Genomic DNA, 20,000 nt, shown 5'->3' with positions numbered 1-20,000 from the left:
CTTCTCTCCCTACCCTATTCCATTCCTCCCTTCTCTCCCTACCCTCTTCCATACTTCCCTTCCTTATTTCTCTCCCTTGACTTCCCTTCCTCTCTCTCCCTCCCCTTTCCATTCTTCCCTTCCTATTTTCTCTCCATCCACCTCATTTCCCTCCTCTCTTCCCCTCTTCTCTTCCTTCTTCCCTCCCTCCCTTCCTTCCTTCTTCCTTCTCTCCCTCCTTCTTCCTCCTGTTTGAGAGATACCTTAGACAAGACAGCTTATAACTATTAATTTAAGCGAATTAATAATGCTCCTTGCTTCTCATTCTTCCTTCCTTCCTTCCTTCCTTCCTTTCCTTTCTTCCTTTCCTTTCTTTCCTTCCTTCCTTCCCTCCTTCCTTCCTTCTATCCTTTCCTTCTCTCCTTACGTTCTCCTTTCATTTCCTTCCTCCTCATTCTTCTCTTACTCTCTGTAGCCTCCTCCAGTGTTCCTCCTCTTCTTCATTTCCCTCTCTCTCTCTCTCTCTCTCTCTCTCTCTCTCTCTCTCTCTCTCACACACACACACACACACACACACACACACACACACACACACACACACACACACAGTTCGGCGAAATCAGCTTCAGCAGAGAGAGAGAGAGAGAGAGAGAGAGCGGAAGTGGGATGAACGATGATGGAGGGAGGGGGTACGAGAGAGAGAGAGAGAGAGAGGGAGGAAAGTGGAAGAAAAGCGAGATGGAAGGAGGAGGAGAAGATAGACTAAGATGAAGGAAATGAAGAAGGAGGAGAGAAGGAAGATGATGGGAAGGAGTGTGTGTAATTATCGAAGGGGAGAGATGCTGTTAAGATGAGAGAGAGAGAGAGAGAGAGAGAGTTAATAGCCTACTCCTCCCCTTTGTCCTCTCTCTACTATCTTTAATTTCTCTCCTAAAAACCTCACTACAGTACTACTATTACTACTGCTACTACTACTACTACCACCACCACCACCACCACAGCAACAACAGAAACAACAACAACAACTACTACCACTACTACTACTACTACTACTACTACTTCTGCCTCTCTACGTTCCTCCCTTTCTTCCTCAAGTCTGTTTTCTCCTTTCCTCCTCATCTTTACCTCCCCCCCCCTCTCTCTCTCTCTCTCTCTCTCTCTCTCTCTCTCTCTCTCTCAAAATACTTGTGTTTTTACTAAGGCCAAGAAGCACCACATAACTGCACTTTCTCCTGTGTGTGTGTGTGAGAGAGAGGGAAAGAGAGAAATGTCTTTGCTTTTCGCCTGATAAGAATACGTGAGAGAGAGAGAGAGAGAGAGAGAGAGAGAGAGATAATGGAGGAAGGGTTCACTGATGAGTGTTCTCTGTCCACCCTGTTATTATCATCCCCCCCCCTCTCTCTCTCTCTCTCTCTCTCTCTCTCTCTCATGTATTCTTATCAGGCAAAAAGCAACGACAGATTCTCTCTCTCTCTCTCTCTCTCTCTCTCTCTCTCTCCCCCATTTAATGACCCTTACTTATTTCTTTCATTGTTTTTTTTTTTAAGTAATGCAGTTTCTTGTCTTCCTTGCTTTTCCTTTCCTTCACTTTGCTTTCCGTCACTTCCTCATTTGTCTTCTTCTTTCTTACTTTTTCTGTCTTCTTTCTTTTTCTCTTCCTTCTTTTTCTCTTCCTTCCTTCTTTCCCTCCCCTTCCTTCTTTTCTTCACTCAGTTTCTTTTCCACTTCTCCTCCTTCCCTCCCTCCTTCCCTCCTTCCTTTGCCTTTTGCTTTCATCCTTCCTTTTCTCCCCTTCCTTCCTTCTCTTTCCCCTCCTTCATCATTCCTTCCTTCCCTCACCTCCTTCTGTAATCCACTTTTTCTCCTTCCATCCATCCATCCTTCCATCCATCTTTCCTTCCCTCCATCCTTCCTTCTTTTCCTTCCTTCCTTCCTTCCCTTCTCAGATCCACTTCCCTTGTCACCACCAGTTTCATTTCCTCCCTCTTTCCTTTTTCCTCCTTCCTTTTTCCCTCTCCTCTTGTTTTATCTTTTTTTTGTCTCCAGTCTCTCTCTCTCTCTCTCTCTCTCTCTCTCTCTCTCTCTCTCTCTCTCTCTCTCTCTCTCTCTCTCGTGTGTGTGTGCGTGTGTTTATATCCGAGTGTAAAATCTGCATATCGGAGTGTGATTGCGTGTGTGTGTGTGTGTGTGTGTGTGTTCGCTCGCTTATATCTGAGTGCAAAACCTGCATGTCGGAGTGTACTTACGTGTGATTGCGTGCGTGTGCGTGAGTGCGTGTGATGTAATGAGAGTACAGTGCAGTACAGCAGGGCATCTGGGAACACCAACACCTGCCACATGTGTACACCATACCGCACATGTGTACAATCTATGTGTGTGTGTGTGTGTGTGTGTGTGTGTGTGTGTGTGTGGTGTAATTTTGTGGTGGTGGTGGTGGTGGTGGTGATGTGATAGAGAGTAAGGTTTGCTAGTGTGATGTAGTGTGGTGTGGTATGGTAGGCTATAACTGTGTGGTAGGTGTGTGGTGTGGCGTGGTATGGTAGGGTATAATTGTGTGGTAGGTGTGTGGTGTGGTGGCGTGATGTGGTATGGTGTGGTGTGATGTGGTATGGTGTGGTGGTGTGGTGTGGTGTGACTGCTGGTGTGGGATGGTTTTAATCAGTGGTGTGATGTGGTGTGTGGAGGGAGAGAGACAAAGAGGAGGAGACAAAGAAAGTTGAGGAGGAAAAGAAGGCGAAGCGGAGGAAGAGGAAGAAGAGGAGGAGGAAGAGGAGAGGGAGGAGGAAGAGGTGGGGTAGAATGAGAGGAGGAAGAAGAAGAGGATAGAAGGAGAAGGAGAAAGAAGAGGAGGGGTAGAAGAAGAAGAAGGAAGAGGAGAGGGAGGAGGAGGAGAAGAGGAAGAGGAGAAGAAAGTGAAGATGATGAAGAACTGAAGTGTAGAGAAAAATTAAACAGAAAAGCAAAATTGAGAGAGTTAGAGTTAGAGAGAGAGAGAAAGAGAGAGAGGGAGGGAGGGAGTGCATAGGTAAAGAAAGTGAGAAAAAAGCGAATGAGTGAGAGAGTAGGGGAGGGAGGGTAGAGGAGGGGGAGGGGAAGTGAAAGAGGAAAAAAACCGAACGCAGTGAGAGAGAGTGTGTGGGGGGGAGGGGGTAGGAGGGAGGGGGGCAGGGGGGAAGTGAGAGAGCAAAGGTGAATGGAGAAAGTGAGAGAGTGAGAGAGAGAGGAAAAAAAGAGCGAGTGAGTGAGAGGTCAGAAAATCCTGCCTCCATATTTTTGACGGGGTTATTTCCTCGTGGGGGGGGGGCGGGGAGGGGGTTGGAGGGGGGGCAGCGTGACGTGGCTGGACAGTTTCATTTCCCATTTTCAGTGACCTGGTTTTTGAAAAGGGGTGGGTGGGTTGGGGGGAGGGGGGAAAGGAAGAGGGAAGAAGAGAGATAAGGGGAGGGGAAGAAGGGATGTGCAAGGGAGGGAGGAGAGGAAAGGGGAGGGGAAATGAAGGGGGCGAGGAAGAGGGAAGAAGAGAGATAAGGGGAGTGGGAAGGAAGAGGAGGGGGAGAAGGGAAATGCAAGGGAGGGAGGAGAGGAAGGGAGATGGGAAATGAAGGGGAGGGAGTAGAGGAAGGGGAAAGGAAGGCAGAGGGAGAGAGATAAAAGGGAGGGGGAAGGAAGGGAGGGAGGAGAGGAAGAGGGAGAGAAAGGAAATGCAAGGGAGGGGAGGAGAAGAAGGGGGAGGGAAGAGTGGGGGGGTTGGGGTGAGAGGAAGAGGGAAGGGGGAGAGATAGAGAAGAAAATAGAGGGAGGAGGAGGAGGAGGGAAATGGTAGGGAGGAGAGGAGGGAAGGTGGTGAAGAAGCAGAGGGAGAGAGGTATTGAAGGAGAAATGGAGGAAAGGAAGAGATAGGAGAGAGAGAGAGAGAGAGAGAGAGGTAAGAAAATTAAATATATTGTGTTTTTAGGTCAGTTATTTTCTTATTTTCTTTATGCTTTCCGACGAGGGGGTTATGTTTTCACCCCTGTTTGTTTGTGTGTGTGTGTGTTTGTCAGCAGGATTACTCAAAAACAAAAAGAGATATTTGGACCAGATTTGGTGGGTAGATAGCTCATGTCCCGGGAAACAATCGATTAACTTTTGGCGCCGATCCGGATAATATTACAGACTCTGGATCCGGAAAACACTCTTAGCGCAACCCTGATCAGTGATGAGAAAACTTAACCCATGATGAAGAGTGGTTTGGAAATTACGTTGCCTTTGTCGGAGAGATGCGCTCCACTGAGTGCGCCTCAAGAGATTTTCCTTGTTAAAACACTGCTATGGCCGGCGTCACTACCACAACTACCACCATCCCTGCCATAACTACCATCCCTACCATAACTGCCATCCTTACCATTACTACCATCCCTACCATAACTACCATAACTATCACCATCACTACCACAACTACCACCATCCCTACCACAACTACCACCATCCCTACCACAACTACCACCATCACGCCACAACTACCACCATCACTCCACAACTATCACCATCCCTACCATAACTGCCACCATCCCTACCACAACTGCTGCCATCCCTACCACAACTACCACCATCCCTACCACAACTACCACCATCCCTACCACAACTACCACCATCCCTACCACAACTGCCACCATCCCTGCCACAACTACCACCATCACTACCACAACTACCACCATCCCAACCACAACTACCACCATCCCTACCACAACTACCACCATCCCTACCACAACTACCACCATCCCTACCACAACTACCACCATCCCTACCACAACTTTCACCATCCCTACCACAACTACCACCATCCCTACCACAACTTTCACCATCCCTACCACAACTACCACCATCCCTGCCACAACCACCACCATCCCTACCACAACTACCACCATCCCAACCACAACTACCACCATCCCTACCACAAGAGATCAAAATTCTCTTCGTTTCTCCGCATCCTCCCTCTCCCTCTCCCGCTCTTTCTCTCTCTCACTTAGTAATTCTCTCCCTCTCTCCCTCCCATTCTCTCTCCCTCCCTCATTTCGCGGACCTATTCAGTGAGAGAGAGAGAGAGAGAGAAGAGGGGATGGGAGTGAGGAGGCAAGTAGAGAAAGCACCGGCAGCGAGAGAGAGAGAGAGAGAGAGAGAGAGAGAGAGAGAGAGAGAGAGAGAGAGGCAGCTTCTGGGTGACTGAGCCGTAGACTACTTAATCATGGTGGTGACTAGCAGGCAGAGAGAGAGACAGTGAGAGATAGGGAGAGACTGAGGAGAGAGAGAGAGAGAGACTGAGGAGAGAGAGAGAGAATTGTGAGAGGGAGAGAGACAAAGAGGGGAGGAGAGACTGTGAGGGACAGATATAGAAGAGAGAGAGAAATTGAGAGGGGCAGGGTGGAGAGAGTGAGAGAGAATTGTGAGAGGGAGAGAGACAGAAAGAGGGGAGGAGACTGTGAGGGACAGAGATAGAAGAAAGAGAGAGAGGGGGGGAGGGAGGGGGGAGAGAGACATTGAGAAAGGGAGAGATAGCGAGAGGGTAGATACAGGCATTGAGAAGGGGGGGGGAAGGGAAGAGGTAGAGAAAGGGAAGGGGAAGCATAGAGACAAAGGGAAGAGAATGAGGGGAAGGAGGAAGCATGGAGAGAGGGAAGAGACATTGGGAGAAAGGGGAAGGAGAAGAAGGAGGGAGACGGGGAGAAGGAGGAGGTAGGGGGAGAAATGGAGGAGAAGGGAGGAGAGATATGGAGGGAGAGACGGTGAAAGAGACAGAGGGAGAAGGAAGGACACCAGAGATAGGGGGAGGATGGAGGAAGAGAGACGGGAAGGACAAAGAGAGAGAGACAATGAGAGGTTAGAGTGAGAGAGAGAGAGAGAGAGAGTGTGTGTGTGTGTGTGTGTGTGTGTGTGTGTAACAAAGCCAGCGTAAGAGGCATAGCAACAAAAACACATCCACACACCAACACAAACGTCTCCAGGCTACACCCTCCCCCCCCCCTCTCCACCACCACCATCCCCACCATCTTCTATATTTCACACCACCACCACCACAACTACCATCATTTCACACCACCATTACCACCACCACCACCATCATCATCATTTCACACCACCACCACCACAACTACCATCATTTCACATCACCATTACCACCACCACCACCATCATCATCATTTCACACCACCACCACCACAACTACCATCATTTCACACCACCATTACCACCACCACCATCATCATCATTTCACACCACCATTACCACCACCTTATCATCATCCTCATCATCATTATTAGCCTCGACAGTCTCTCTTCACCACCACCACACCCTCCTCCTCATTTCTCATCACTACTCATCTTCATCACTTTATTCCGCCTTCATCACCACCTTCTTCACGTATCACCATCATCACTCATCACCACCACCGTACTCATCACCACCACTATCATTGTCTCACCAAATCCTTCGTGACCATCATCATCATCACCACCACCACCACCACCACGTGTTATATTGAGAGCGTCAAAATACTGAAACGTTTGAGGTACGATTCACGAAACGTTTTTTGTCGAAACGTTTTATGTCAGAAACTTTCCCAGCACCAAAACAATGGATGCTAAAAAAAATAATCCAGTTTCCCTTAACCCATGAAACTTACTGGCGCGAAACTCTATCCCTGAAACGTCATTGGTCCTGTTGGTGTGTGTGTGTGTGTGTGTGTGTGTGTTTTCGTATGGTTGTATGTTTGAGTGTAGGCGCGTTTCCCGTCGAGAGAGAGAGAGAGAGAGAGAGATGGAAAATAACTTACTTCTCACAAAATAATTAATAAAGTGTCTGTTTTTTTATTTTTGTGTTTTTTTTATTCATGGATTCCTGTTTCAATTTTGGGAAGCTTTTAGGGCAACGAAACACAAGCCCGAAACTTCCTCGGCCGAAACACTACGCATGGAACTTTTTAAACACGACCATTACCTCTGAAACGCCAGCTTCACCGATACGAACCGCTACCAGGAAACTTTTTAAATACGAAACACTACACACGAAACTTCTGGTGCTTCAAAAAACTCACGAAACTTCTCTGCCTCGAAACTCACGAAACTTCTATGCTTCGAAACCCCTCACGAAACTTCCTCTGCTTCGAAACACTTTCTCATGAAACTTCCGTGGCTCCTGAAACGTCCTCTCATGAAACAGCTTTTGTGTGTGAAGCATGGTTACGGGAAAACTTTGGTAGTATGAAGTGTTCTGTATACTTTCTATGCACGCTATTTACAAACATGGCGTGTGTGTGTGTGTGTGTGTGTGTGTGTGTGTGTGTGTGTGTGTGTGTGTGAGAGAGAGAGGGGGGGGGTTGTTTATGTGTGGCTAAAAGTTTGTGAGAGAGGGAGAGAGAGAGAGAGGGAGAGAAACGAAGGGTGTGTAAAATACTTGGAGGAAAGTAGTAGTAGGCAATAGGGGAGAGAGAGAGAGAGAGAGAAATAGTAGGCAGTAACAGAAAAAAAAGTAGAAGGCTATAAGAGAGAGAGAGAGAGAGAGAGAGAGAGAGAGATAGTTACACAGATAAACAGACCACACAAATTGTTGTTCCACAGGGAGTCATTCACTGGATATTAATAGGAACACAAAAACTAATTCCCCAGTCACATTAGAGAGAGAGAGAGAGAGAGAGAGAGAGAGAAGGGGGACAGTTAAAGAGGGGAATGGAGAAGAGTTTGTGTGTGTGTGTGTGTGTGTGTGTGTGTGTGTGTGTGTGTGTGTGTGTGTGTGTGTGTGTGTGTGTGGCTGACCGCTAGTAGACTATTAATTACTACTGTCACTACCACTGCTACCACCATCACTACCAGCACTCACCTACCACCATCACTACCACTATCTTTCCACCACTACCACCATCACCACCACATTCACAGTGCCACTATACAATGATCCCTACTACTACTACTACCACTACTACTACTACTACTAGATATTGATAACGAATTTCTCTCTCTCTCTCTCTCTCTCTCTCTCTCTCTCTCTCTCTCTCAGGTAAACATAAATAATACCAGTAACTAATAAAGACAGGTAAAAGGAAATAATTAACCAAACCAGGTAATAGATAAACAATAATTAGAGTTTTGGGTAACAGTAACGGAGCGGTAACCGGAGTAATAGGAAGAGCAAAGAGACTGATAAGGAGAGATAAGAAGAGAGGTAACCGGTAAGAAACTAGAGAAAGAGATAAAAGGTAACAGACAGAAGTGTATGATAGAGCAGGTAATGAAGAGGTAACGAAAGGGTAACGAAGGTAACGGAATGGTAACGGATATAACAGTAACAGGAAACATCTTTGCTGTTATTGAAGGGGGGGGGAGTGTTTTCAGCCCCCCTTTACTGAAGGACATGGAGGGGGGAGAGAGAGAGGGGGTGGGGGTCTTTCCGTACTTAATGGCTGGCTAGAGAGAGAGAGAGAGTATGGGAGGGAGGGGAGGAGAAGGGAAGGGAGATGAAAGAGAGGAGGATGTGTGGATGCGTGGAAGGGGAGGGGTTAGGGAGGGAGGGGAGGGGTGGAGGGAGAGGGAGGGGGAGATTGTAGCCTATGTTGATATTTTGAGGGAGGGGAAGGGAGGGAAATTTTGAAGGAGGAGAAATGAAGAGGGGGGGTTTAAGGGAAGGAGAAGGGGAGGTAACGAAGGAAAGACTAGGGGAGTAGAAGGAAGGGGATGTAGAGAAGGACAAGGATGGGAAGGGAGGGGGTGAGGGGAGAAGGGAAATGTGAGAAGGGGAGGGGGAAAGACGACATTTAGAGAGAGGAGGGATGGGATGGGGGAGGGAGAGGAAGAGGTGTAGAGGGGAGGAAGATGAGGGAGGGATGATGTATGGATGTTTGAGAGAGAGAGAGAGAGAGAGGGAGAGCCAACTTGCAAACATAGGAAAGAGTATTACGGAAAGCTGAAAGAAAATGGAAGGGGGGCTTGAGGTGGACGGGGTACTGAAATGGAACTGGAAGAAACTGGAATGGGAATAGAAGAAGCTGGAATGAGACTGGAACGGGTAGGAATCAACAGGAATGAGACGAAAAGGAAAGATGTACGATAGCGGGCAGACTGGAATGGGAATAAAACGAACTGGAATTGGATGGGAATGACCACGAAAACAGGAATGGTCCTGGAATGAATAGGAACCAGTGGGAATGAAGCAAATTGGAATGGGAATGAGACTGGAATCGGGGTCTGGAATGGGACTGGAATCGGGGTCTGGAATGGGACGAATCAGGGTCTGGAATGGGACTGGAGTTGGGATCTGGAATGGAACTGGAATCGGGGTCTGGAATGGGACTGGAATCGGGGTCTGGAATGGAACTGGAATCGGGGTCTGAAATGGGACTGGAATCGAGGTCTGGAATGGGACTGGAATCGGGGTCTGGAATGGGACAGTGGAGGATGGTGGAAGAAAACGGGAAGTAGAGAGTATGGAGAGAGGGGAGACTTTAAAAAAAAATCCAAAATATGCTTCCGCCTCTTATTTATGAACATTATAAAAAGACTTCTCATTAATTTGCCACACTTCCTCCTTTTTTAACCCTGGCTTTGTAACTTCCTTGTTTTATCTCGTTTTTTTTTTTCCTGTTTTTCGTCTTTCTTGGGTTTTGTGTGTTTTTTTTCCATTTTCTTTTCCTTTATTGCGTTTTCTTTTGTTGACTTCTCGTTGGTCGTCCCCGCCTTCTCTCTCTCTCTTTCTCTCTCTCTCTCTCTCTCTCTCTCTCTCTCTCTCTCTCTCTCTCTCTTTCATTATTATTATTATTATTATTAATCATCATCATCATCACCACCATCATCATCATCATCATCATCATCATCATCATCATCATCATCATCATCATCACCACCACCACCACCACCACCACCACCACCACCACCACCACCACCACCACCACCACCACCATCATCATCATCATCATCATCATCATCATACATGTAAGTCTAGCAATACAAAGGAAAGCAAACAGCAATAATTCTACTGATCCTTTCATTACCATTTGATATAAAAATAAACTGTGGTATCTAATTTATGAGACAAGGATAGGAGGGGGAGGAGGTATGGGGGAGAGAATGGGGAGAGATGGAAGGGAGGGGGGAGGGAAGGGAGAAAGGGAGATGAAGGGGAAAGGAAATAGGGATAGAAGAGGGGTGAGGGAAGGGAGGGAGAGGAGGGAGGGAGACTGGAAGAGAACACACACACACACACACACACACACACACACATAAAAAGCTACAGTCTGAGAGGAAGGATGTAACGTCTGGCTTTAAGAATGATTCTCTCTCTCTCTCTCTCTCTCTCTCTCTCTCTCTCTCTCTCTCTCCTTTCCTTCCTTTTCTCTTCTTCGTCTCCTAGTTTTGCTCATTTTCCCTCCTTCCCTCCGTCTTTCCATTCCTTCCTTCCTTCCCTCCTTCCTTCCTTCCTTCCTTCCAACTTCCCTCCTTCCCTCCTTCCTTCCTTCCTTCCAACTACCTCCATCCTTCATTCCTTGACATCTTTATTAGGCCCATCCTTTCCTTCTTTCCTTCATTCCTCTCCTTCTGTCCTCTCTCTCCTTCCATATCTCTCTGTCTTACTGTTTTTCATCTTGCTTCTCTCTCTCTCTCTCTCTCTCTCTCTCTCTCTCTCTCTCTCTCTCTCTCTCTCCATTCCTACTTCTTTTATCACCCACTTTTCTTTCTCCTCCTCCTCCTCCTGCTCCTGCCCCTCCTCCTCCTCCTCCTCCTCCTCCTCCTCCTCCTCCTCCTCCCTATATTCTTCCTTTTTTCCTTCTCTCCCTTTTCTTCCTCCTTCCCTTTTCTCCCTTGTATGTTTTTCCTTCCGTTTCCCCCCTTCCTTTCCTCCCTTGTCTCTCTCTTCCCTCCCTCCCTTCTTTCCACCCTTCTTCTTTTCCTTCACCGTTTTTTCTTCCATATCCCTCCCTATTCTTCTCTCTCTCTCCTTCCATTTCAGCCTTTCTCTCTTCCATCTTCCTTCCCTCCTCTTCCTTCATTTCCTTCATTATTCCTTCATTCTTTCCTTCTTCCTTCCTTCGTTTCTCATCTTTTTCTCCTTTCTTTTCCATCATCCTGTCATGTCTCCTTCTCGTCTTCATTCCTTCCTTCTACTCTCTTTCTTCTTCTTTCCTTCCTTCCCTCCTTCGTTCTCTCCCTCCCTCCCTCCCGAACTCCAGTATTGCCGTCAGAACCAACTCAACCTATCACTCTTCCTTCCTCCTCCTCTCCTCCTTCCTTCCTCCTCCTCTCCTCCTTCCTTCCTCCTCCTTCCTTCCTCCTCTCCTCCTTCCTTCCTCCTCCTCTCCTCCTTCCTTCCTCCTTCTCTCCTTTCCTCCTTCCTTCTCTCCTCTCCTCCTTCTCTCCTCTCCTCCTTCCTTCCTCTTTCTCTCCTCGCCTCCTTCCTTCCTCTCCATTTCTTCCTTCCTCCTCCTCTCCTCTCATCCTTCCTTCCTCCTCTCCTCTCGTCCTTCCTTCTCTCCTCTCCTCCTTCCTTCCTTCCTCCTTTTCCTCTGTACTCCTTCGTTCCTCTTTCTGTCCTCTTCTTCCTTCGTTCCTCTTTCTGTCCTCTTCTTCCTTCGTTCCTCTTTCTGTCCTCTTCTTCCTTCCTCCTCTCCTCTCCTCCCTCCTTCCTTCCTCTTCCTTTCCTTCCTCCTTCTCTCCTCTCTTTCTTTCTCCTTCTCACCTCTACTCCTTCCTTCCTCCTTCTTTCCTTCCTTCCTTCCTCCTTCTCTCCTTCCTCCTCTCCTCCTTCCTTCCTCTCCTTTTCTTCCTTCCTCCTTCTCCCCTTCTCTCCCCTTCTTCCCTCCTCTTTCTTTTTATTCATTTTCCTCATCTCTTTTCTCTTTCCTCTTTCCTTTCGATTTTTTTTTGTCATTCTTTTGTTTCCATTTTTTCTTCCTTTCCTTCCCTTTTTCTTCTTTTTTCCTCTTCTCTTCTCTTCCTCTCATCTCTTCTCTTCCTCTCATCTCTTCTCCTCTCTTCCTCCCCTTCCTTTCTCATATTTCTTCCAATTCCCCTTCCTTTCTTCTCCCTTCTTCCATTCTTCCTCATGCTTTCCTTCCCTTTTTCTTCCTTCTCCCTTCCCTTCTTCCCTTCCTTCCCTCAGTATTCTTTCTCTCCTTCCCATTCATCCTTTCCTTCATCCTTCCTTCCCTCAATATTCTTTCTCTCCCATTCATTCTTTCCTTCATCCTTCCTTCCCTCAATATTCATTCCTTCCCATTCATTCTTTCCTTCATCCTTACTTCACTCACTATTCTTTCTTTCCTACCCATTCATCCTTTTCTTCTTCCTTCCTTCCCTTCCCTCCCTCTCTTCCGTCTTCCTTCTCTCCCTCCTATTCCTCCTTCGCGTGTACTCTATTGCTCCTTTAAGTAACTCTTCTTGTGTATATAAGATGCTTTCCCCAAGGCGCCTGCATGCCGTTCGCTGCAATACATACAAACTGCTTCCTCCTTCCTCCTCCTTATTCTTCCTACTTCCTGCTGTCTTCCTTCCTTTTTCCTCCCGCCTTCCTTCATACATTCCCCCTTTTTTTTTCCTTCATTCCTTTCTTGTTTCTCCTTTCTTCCTCCTTTTTCTTTCGTTATCATATACTTTCTTGATTTTAACGTCTTCCTTCCCTTTGTCTTTCCTTAACCTTCTTGTCATTACTTCCCTTCTTTCCTCCCTCCCTCCCTCCCTCCCTCCCTTCTATCTTTCTTTTCTCTTTGCCTCTCCCTGCCTCCCTGGCCTCCTTCCTTCCTTTCTTTCTTTCAGTCATTTTCCTTTCTTCTTTTTCTTTTCCTTCCATCCTCCCCCTCTCCCTGCCTCCATCCTTCCTTCCTTCTCTTCTTGCCTTCCTCCCTTCCTTCCTTCCTTCACTTCTTTCCTTCCTTCACTTCTTTCCTTCCTCCCTTCCTTCACTTCTTTCCTTCCTCCCTTCCTTCCTTCCTTCACTTCTTTCCTTCCTCCCTTCCTTCCTTCCTTCCTTCCTTCTTTCTTCTCCCTCACGCCAGACCAGTTCAACATAGGATAGTGTGTGTGTGTGTGTGTGTGTGTGTGTGTGTGTGTGTGTGTGTGTGTGTGTTTCAGCTCGGTAGATGACCAAGTGGAGTCAGACTTTAGGGTAAATTTGACTAGTAACCAAGGAGACTCATATCCTTTGCCATATATTTTTCTCCCTTTTGCAACCTATCGTGCAACATGTATACTGTTCTCTGCAACACTGTATACTCCTTTCAACATACTCTCCCTTGCAATATATCGCTCTTTGCAAACTGCCCCTCTTTTTCTCTCTCTCTCTCTCTTTTGCTCTCTCTCGCTTCTCCAATGTATGTATGGAGTCAGGTTCAGATGCTCTCTCTCTCTCTCTCTCTCTGTATGTGTGTGTGTTTGGAGAGAGAGAGTGATTATCCTAGAAGTGTGTGTGTGTGTGTGTGTGTGTGTGTGTGTGTGTGTGTGTGTGGTGTTTTTCCCCCTTTAATATGCTAATTCTCTTGTTTAACCTCATAAGTGTCAGTGTGTTTGTTTGTCTGGGAGAGGCTGGTGAAGGAAAGGCCCTGTCATGTGTGTGTGTGTGTGTGTGTGTGTGTGTGTGTGTGTGTGTAAGACTTATGTATGTGTATGTATGTATATATGTGTGTGTAAGACGTATGTATGTATGTATGTGTTTGTGTCTGTGTATGTATGTGTGTGTAAGACGTGTATGTATGTATGTGTTTGTCTGTCTGTATGTATGTATGAATGTATAATAACTACAAGGGAAATGAAAATAGACACTAAGTATTTTCTTGTATTAATTCCTTAGACACACACACACACACACACACACACACACACACACACACACACACACACACACACACACACACACACACACACACACACACACACACACACACACACACACACACACACACACACACACACACACACACACACACACACACACACACACACACACGTACACACACACACACACACACACACACACACACACACACACACACACACACACACACACACACACACACACACACACACACACACACACACACACACACACACATCGCAAAAAAATCTGTAGTCATTTTTCTTTCGGGAATCATAGCGCACATACACACACGCATACATACGCACATAGACGCACACAGGCCAGTAAAAACACACACCATTACTCTTATCAGCGAACCGTGAAGACACAAGACACATACACATACTTACTGTCACACACACACACACACACACACACACACACACACACACACACACACACACACACACACACTTGATCGCACCCATATGTACACATGGCTGTATATAAATTTACACATACAGGCGCGTACATGCATACAAAGTGATCTCTCTCTCTCTCTCTCTCTCTCTCTCTCTCTCTCTCTCTCTCTCCAGGGGGTTGTGGTGGGTGTGGTTGTGTGGTAGTTGTGGTTGTCGTAGTGGTAGTAGGTGTGGTAGGGAGGGGAATGGTTGGGGAAGAAGTGAAGGAGAAAAGGAAGGTGGGGAGGGGAAGAAGGAAAGAAGGAGGGAGGGAAGGAAGAGGGGAGTGAAAGAGGGAACGAGGGGGTGAAAGAGAGGGAGATGGGGGGATGGGGAGAAGAGGGAAGGAAGGGGGGCATTGAGCGAGGGGAGGGTAGAGATAGGGAGGGAGAGAGGAACAGATGAGGGGGAGAAAGAGGGAGGTAGGGAGGGAGGGAGGAGGTGAAGAGAAGAGGGAAGGAAAGAGGAAGAAGAGAAGACGGGAATAGAGAGGAGGAGAAGGAGTAAGGAAGAGAGATGAGAGAGAGAGAGAGAGAGAGAGAGAGAGAGAGAGGAGATTGTGAAATAACTTTAATGTTCTCTTGGCCAGAAAACTAAGGTCACTGAACGAGACAAGGGGACCTAAATGGGGAAAGGGGACAGAGGGGACCTAAATGGGGAAAGAGGGGGACCAGAGGGGAAAGGGGACAGAGGGGAAAGAGGGGAACCTGAGGGGAAGGAGGGAGGGCAGATTGAGACCAAAGGGGATAGGAGGGGAGCAAAGGGAAGGGGAAGGGGAGCCAGTTGGGTGCATGAGGGGAGGGGAGGGGGGGGGAAGACACGCAGATAACACTTACCCTTATCATGTGAGGTGATCCGGATGTCGCCAGTGTATTATTATTATTATTTTATTATCATCATTATTATTATTATTATTATTATTATTATTATCATATTTTTTTGGGGTGGGGGTTCTGCCTTCAGATGGTTATACTGAGATTGGAAGAAAATATATTACTATTGTGGTAGGATTCTGGTAATAATAATAATAGTAATTCTCATCCTCATCATCAACATCATATATAAAAATAGTAGTAGTAGTAGTAGTAGTAGAGTCATCATCATCATCATCATCATCATCTTCATCACCACCACCACTATCATCATCATCATTATCATCTTCACCACCACCATCATCATCATCAGCGCCATCTTGAGATACACACGCATTAAAGCAGCTCCGCATATCCAAGTGTTTCAACCACAAGCTTGAGTGAAGATAGGTGTCAAAGTGAATCAGATAAGTGTATAAGAGTCGTAGACATATTTCCCCCGTGTAAAGTATTTAAATAGATTTCATGTAAAAGTTTTAGAGCGGGTTAAAGGTGTAAAGCGTTCGCGTGTTCCTTTGTTTACATATACCGCCACCCTCCACTTCGTATTCCTGCCCTTTCCCGCCGTTATTTCTGGTCTCAGACATATTATAGTTTATTTTCCCGCAGATCAAGGTCAGTTAGAACGATATCTAACAAACAGATTATCTTTTCTCACTAGTACAGTAAATGGTGTAGTGAACCGAAAGTGTATTTACCTACCAGCTCTCTTTGTTTTTGTTCCCACTATCATCCTTGTACGTCTTACTTTAAAGTCTAACGTAACAAATACTAACTAAGTTGCTTGCTAGTTTAGTGCAAGTGAATAGCATTGTCTTCTGTATAGAGTAACAACTGTGTGATTGATGTTACACCAGTGAAATAGTTTTTGCACTACAAACCGTTGTCCACTGAGTGAAGCTAGGTGTTTATTTTGATTTCTCCCCAACATTCCATTGTTATTTTCTTTTTCCTTTTTCTCCCAGTGAATCAGTTTATGGTGTACTTCCACAATACATGGTAAGCTAGATCATACCATAGCAAGTAAATTTTCTTTACATTTTACACAGTTCATGGTAAGTTAGGTTGTACCATAGGAAGCAGATTTACTATTTTTACACTGGTAAAAGAATTCATGTAGGTTGGCTTGTGCTACAGCAGGTGGATTTTCTATTCTTTTTATACTGTTAAAGGAAGATAGTATACAAAAAGTAAGTGAATCTCCCAAGAAATTCAATTTTTCATTTATAGAGTAAATTGTCCATTTTCATCAACATCCCTTAACCAGTTGTATATTATTTTTATTTTCAGTTGTTCACTGAGAGAAGCTAGGTTTTTATTTTGATTTTTTCCCCAACATTCCATTGTTATTTTTTTGTTTTTGTTTTTCCTTTTTCTCCAGTGAATCAGTGTATGGTGTATTTCCACAATTCATGGTAAGCTAGATCATACCCTAGCAAGTAGATTCCCTTTTCATTTTACGCAGTTCATGTTAAGGTAGGTTGTACCATAGCAAGCAGATTTTCTGTTCCTTTTACACTGGTAAAAGAATCCATGTAGGTTGGATTGTGCCATAGCAGGTAGATTTTCTATTCTTTTTATACTGGTAAAGGAAGATAATATATAAAAAGTAAGTGAACCTCCCTAGAAATTCAATATCTCATATATAGAGTAAATTGACCATTTGTAACAACATCCATTAACCAGTTGTATACTATTTTTTATTTGTGTGGGATTGTGGAAATATTGCTGCAAAATGCCATCTACCCTAAAGGCCTGCCAGGAGTGTACTGGTCGCTTTGCGGCTCAGTATATTTTCAAATTACTTTTCGACGCCTGTGTGCAAACTATGCATCTTGAGAAAAGATCTAGAAAATGGTTTAGCTGAATCGCAGAGAAATTACAGGGAACTCAAGGCAGAGTTTGAGACACTGAAAGAGTTTGTAGTGGCAAATGTAGGAGTCAGCAACAGCACTCGAGAAGGAAGAAGCGTACAAACTGAGCTCGTACAAGCCCCGCCCATCAGGCAGTCACAAATAATAGTGTATCAGTATCTTCCTCACCCAGCGATTCAGTACGTTCCTCGCCAAGCGAAGTCCCCTTTACTATGGTAAGAAATGGCGCAAAACCCGGAAAAGATTCGAGGAAGCATCTTCCCATAACTACGTATAATCGCTACCAGATCCTTGCCGAAGCGGTAAATGAGACAGAAGAAACAAGGCTTATTGGGGACTCTATTGTACGCAGTCAGCTGGAGGAATTTTGTGGACGTGCCCCCATCAGCAGAAAGACTACTGTTTTCCAGGAGGTGGACTAAGTGATATCACAGAAGCCTGCGATGAGGTCACAAAGACGCAAATGATCAAACTCTATACGTTATCCATGTTGGTACAAATGATCTGAAGCGCAGTAGATCAGAGGAATTGCTAGCAAAGTATCATGAAATGATCAAACGATTCAAAACTAAGTCCACTAATATGATAATATCTGGTATACTCCCAAGGATCAAGGCAGAAAATAGTTTCTATGATAAGGCCTTCAGCACAAATAACCGGCTCAAATCTCTCTGCACGCAAGAGGAGGAGTCGTCTTTGTCAATCTGTGGGACCAGTTTTATGAGCAACATACTCTATTCCAGAAAGATGGTCTCCATTTGAACTCAGTAGGAGCGGCACGGCTAGGTAGACTTCTACACGATAAAGTTGCCCTCTTCAGATCAAAAACGCTGCAGCACGTCCAGGAACAGTAACCTTAACGTAAATACCCACAAAGTCAGATCACCAACTGTTCGGAACGGAATTAGAGTCTGCTATGCTAACGCACGTAGTCTACGTAACAAGTTTGAGGATTTAGAATCTCTAATTTACCTAGAAAATTATGACATCATTGGCATCACAGAGTCCTGGATTAACACATCTGACCGTGACGTTCTAGCGGAGTACTCACTAACAGGGTACAATATTTTAAGCTGTGAGCGACCACATCGAGCTGGTGGCGGTGTTTTACTATATGTGAAAACTAGTCTCCATCCCCTTGTGCTATCCAAACCCAGTATTACCAACATAGATGCCAGTTATGTTCAGCTAAGTATTAATTCACACAAAATAAATATATGTCTCATCTATCGTCCGCCAGCACAGTCAACTGAGACAGATGAAAAACTTTATGATCAAATTGCTGAAATTTGTTGTCAAGAGGATAGCGTAATTTTTGGAGACTTTAATCTACCGGTAACAAAGTGGGGTGAACCACTGACGGCACACTCAGGACAAGAGCTTTATACGAATCTTCAGGAAAGCGCCCTTTCCCAACACGTAGAATACCCAACGAGAGGAAACAATATCCTAGACATCATCTTGACTACAAATGATAACCTAGTCAACAACGGTGAAATAGGACCTGAGTTTAGTTCCAGTGATCATCGAACTATACAGTTTAATATTACTACTGAAAAAGTAAAAGAAACGGAGAGCAAAGAAAAGGTCCCAGATTATCGTAGAGCTAATTTCAACAGGCTCAGAGCGCTACTTGCAACTGCAGATTGGAATCAAATGTCTGAAACCGATGACATAAACCAAGCATGGGAAATATTCACCGAAAAATTTAATGAAGTGGTAAAGTCATGTGTGCCACTACGTAACAGACGTCCAGCTGGAAATAGTAAACCAAAGTGGTGGTCCAGTGAAATAAAAAGTAACTTAATAGCCAAAAAACAGGCATACCATAAATATAAAGCTACACAAAATAATGATGATAAATTACAATACGATAATCTACGCCGCACATCGAAAAGACTTATTAAACAAAGCAAAAGAGCACTGGAGATCCACATTGCTAATATGTGCAAATCAAATCCTAAAGAATTTTACAGTTACATTAGAAAGAAAAAGGTTATGACTACATCAATAGGTCCTCTAGAAACAAAAAATGGCAGACACACTGAAAATGAGGTCGAAATGGCAAACATTCTTAACGATTACTTTGCGTCTGTTTTTACAGTAGAAAACACCACCAGAAACCTACTGTTACCCACAAACCAAGCAAATAGCACAGTCCTTAGTAACTATGCTATTGATAATAATGATATCCTTTCAGCCATAAATAGTACGGACATAAACAAAACCCCTGGCCCCGATAAAATATCACCGAGAATTCTCAAAGAAGCAAAACATGAGTTACTGCTGCCACTCTCTGTCTTATTCAATAAATCATTAAGTACTGGGAAAGTTCCACGCGAATGGAAACTAGCAAATGTAACACCAAGTTTCAAAAAAGGAAATGAGTCGCACCCAGGAAATTACAGACCAATCAGCTTAACATCAGTAGTGTGCAAGTTAATGGAAAAAATCATAAGAGATAAAATAGTTAATTATCTAGAAGAAAATAATATAATTAAAGACTCGCAACATGGATTCAGACATCGTCGTTCATGCTTAACTAACCTACTGGACTTCTTCCATGATGTTTACAAATCATACGACGACTCAAGAGCAGTAGATATAATTTACCTCGACTTTCAGAAAGCATTTGACACTGTCCCTCACAAGCGTCTCATGAGAAAAATAGAAGCACATGGAATAAAAGGAAAGACGCTAAAATGGTTACAAGACTGGCTGTCAGACCGAAAAACAGCGAGTTGTGATAAACGGAAAGGAATCCAAATGGCGTAATGTGATCAGCGGCGTTCCCCAAGGCTCAGTACTTGGACCGATACTTTTTATTATCTATATAAATGACATTGATGAGGGTCTAAATTGTAAAGTATCCAAATTTGCAGATGATACTAAAATAACCAGTAAAGTCACTTCAAAATTACAGTGGCAGCAGTTACAAAATGACCTTAATACTTTAGCAAGCTGGGCAGAAAAATGGCAAATGAAATTCAACACAGAAAAATGTA

At 45.0% G+C, this 20,000-nt stretch overlaps 1 protein-coding gene across 1 annotated transcript in view; it reads left to right on the top strand.

Moving 5' to 3' along the window:
* Nucleotides 1–20,000, top strand: part of LOC145405021 (lachesin-like) — a 139,766-nt gene that overhangs the window by 24,205 nt on the left and 95,561 nt on the right. The window lies entirely within an intron of this gene.

Source organism: Coenobita brevimanus, chromosome 65 (assembly GCF_032717465.1).
Source record: "Coenobita brevimanus isolate Jiangsu-jjx chromosome 65, ASM3271746v2, whole genome shotgun sequence".
NCBI lineage: Eukaryota > Metazoa > Arthropoda > Malacostraca > Decapoda > Coenobitidae > Coenobita > Coenobita brevimanus.
This window is presented reverse-complemented; position numbering and strand designations above follow the sequence as displayed.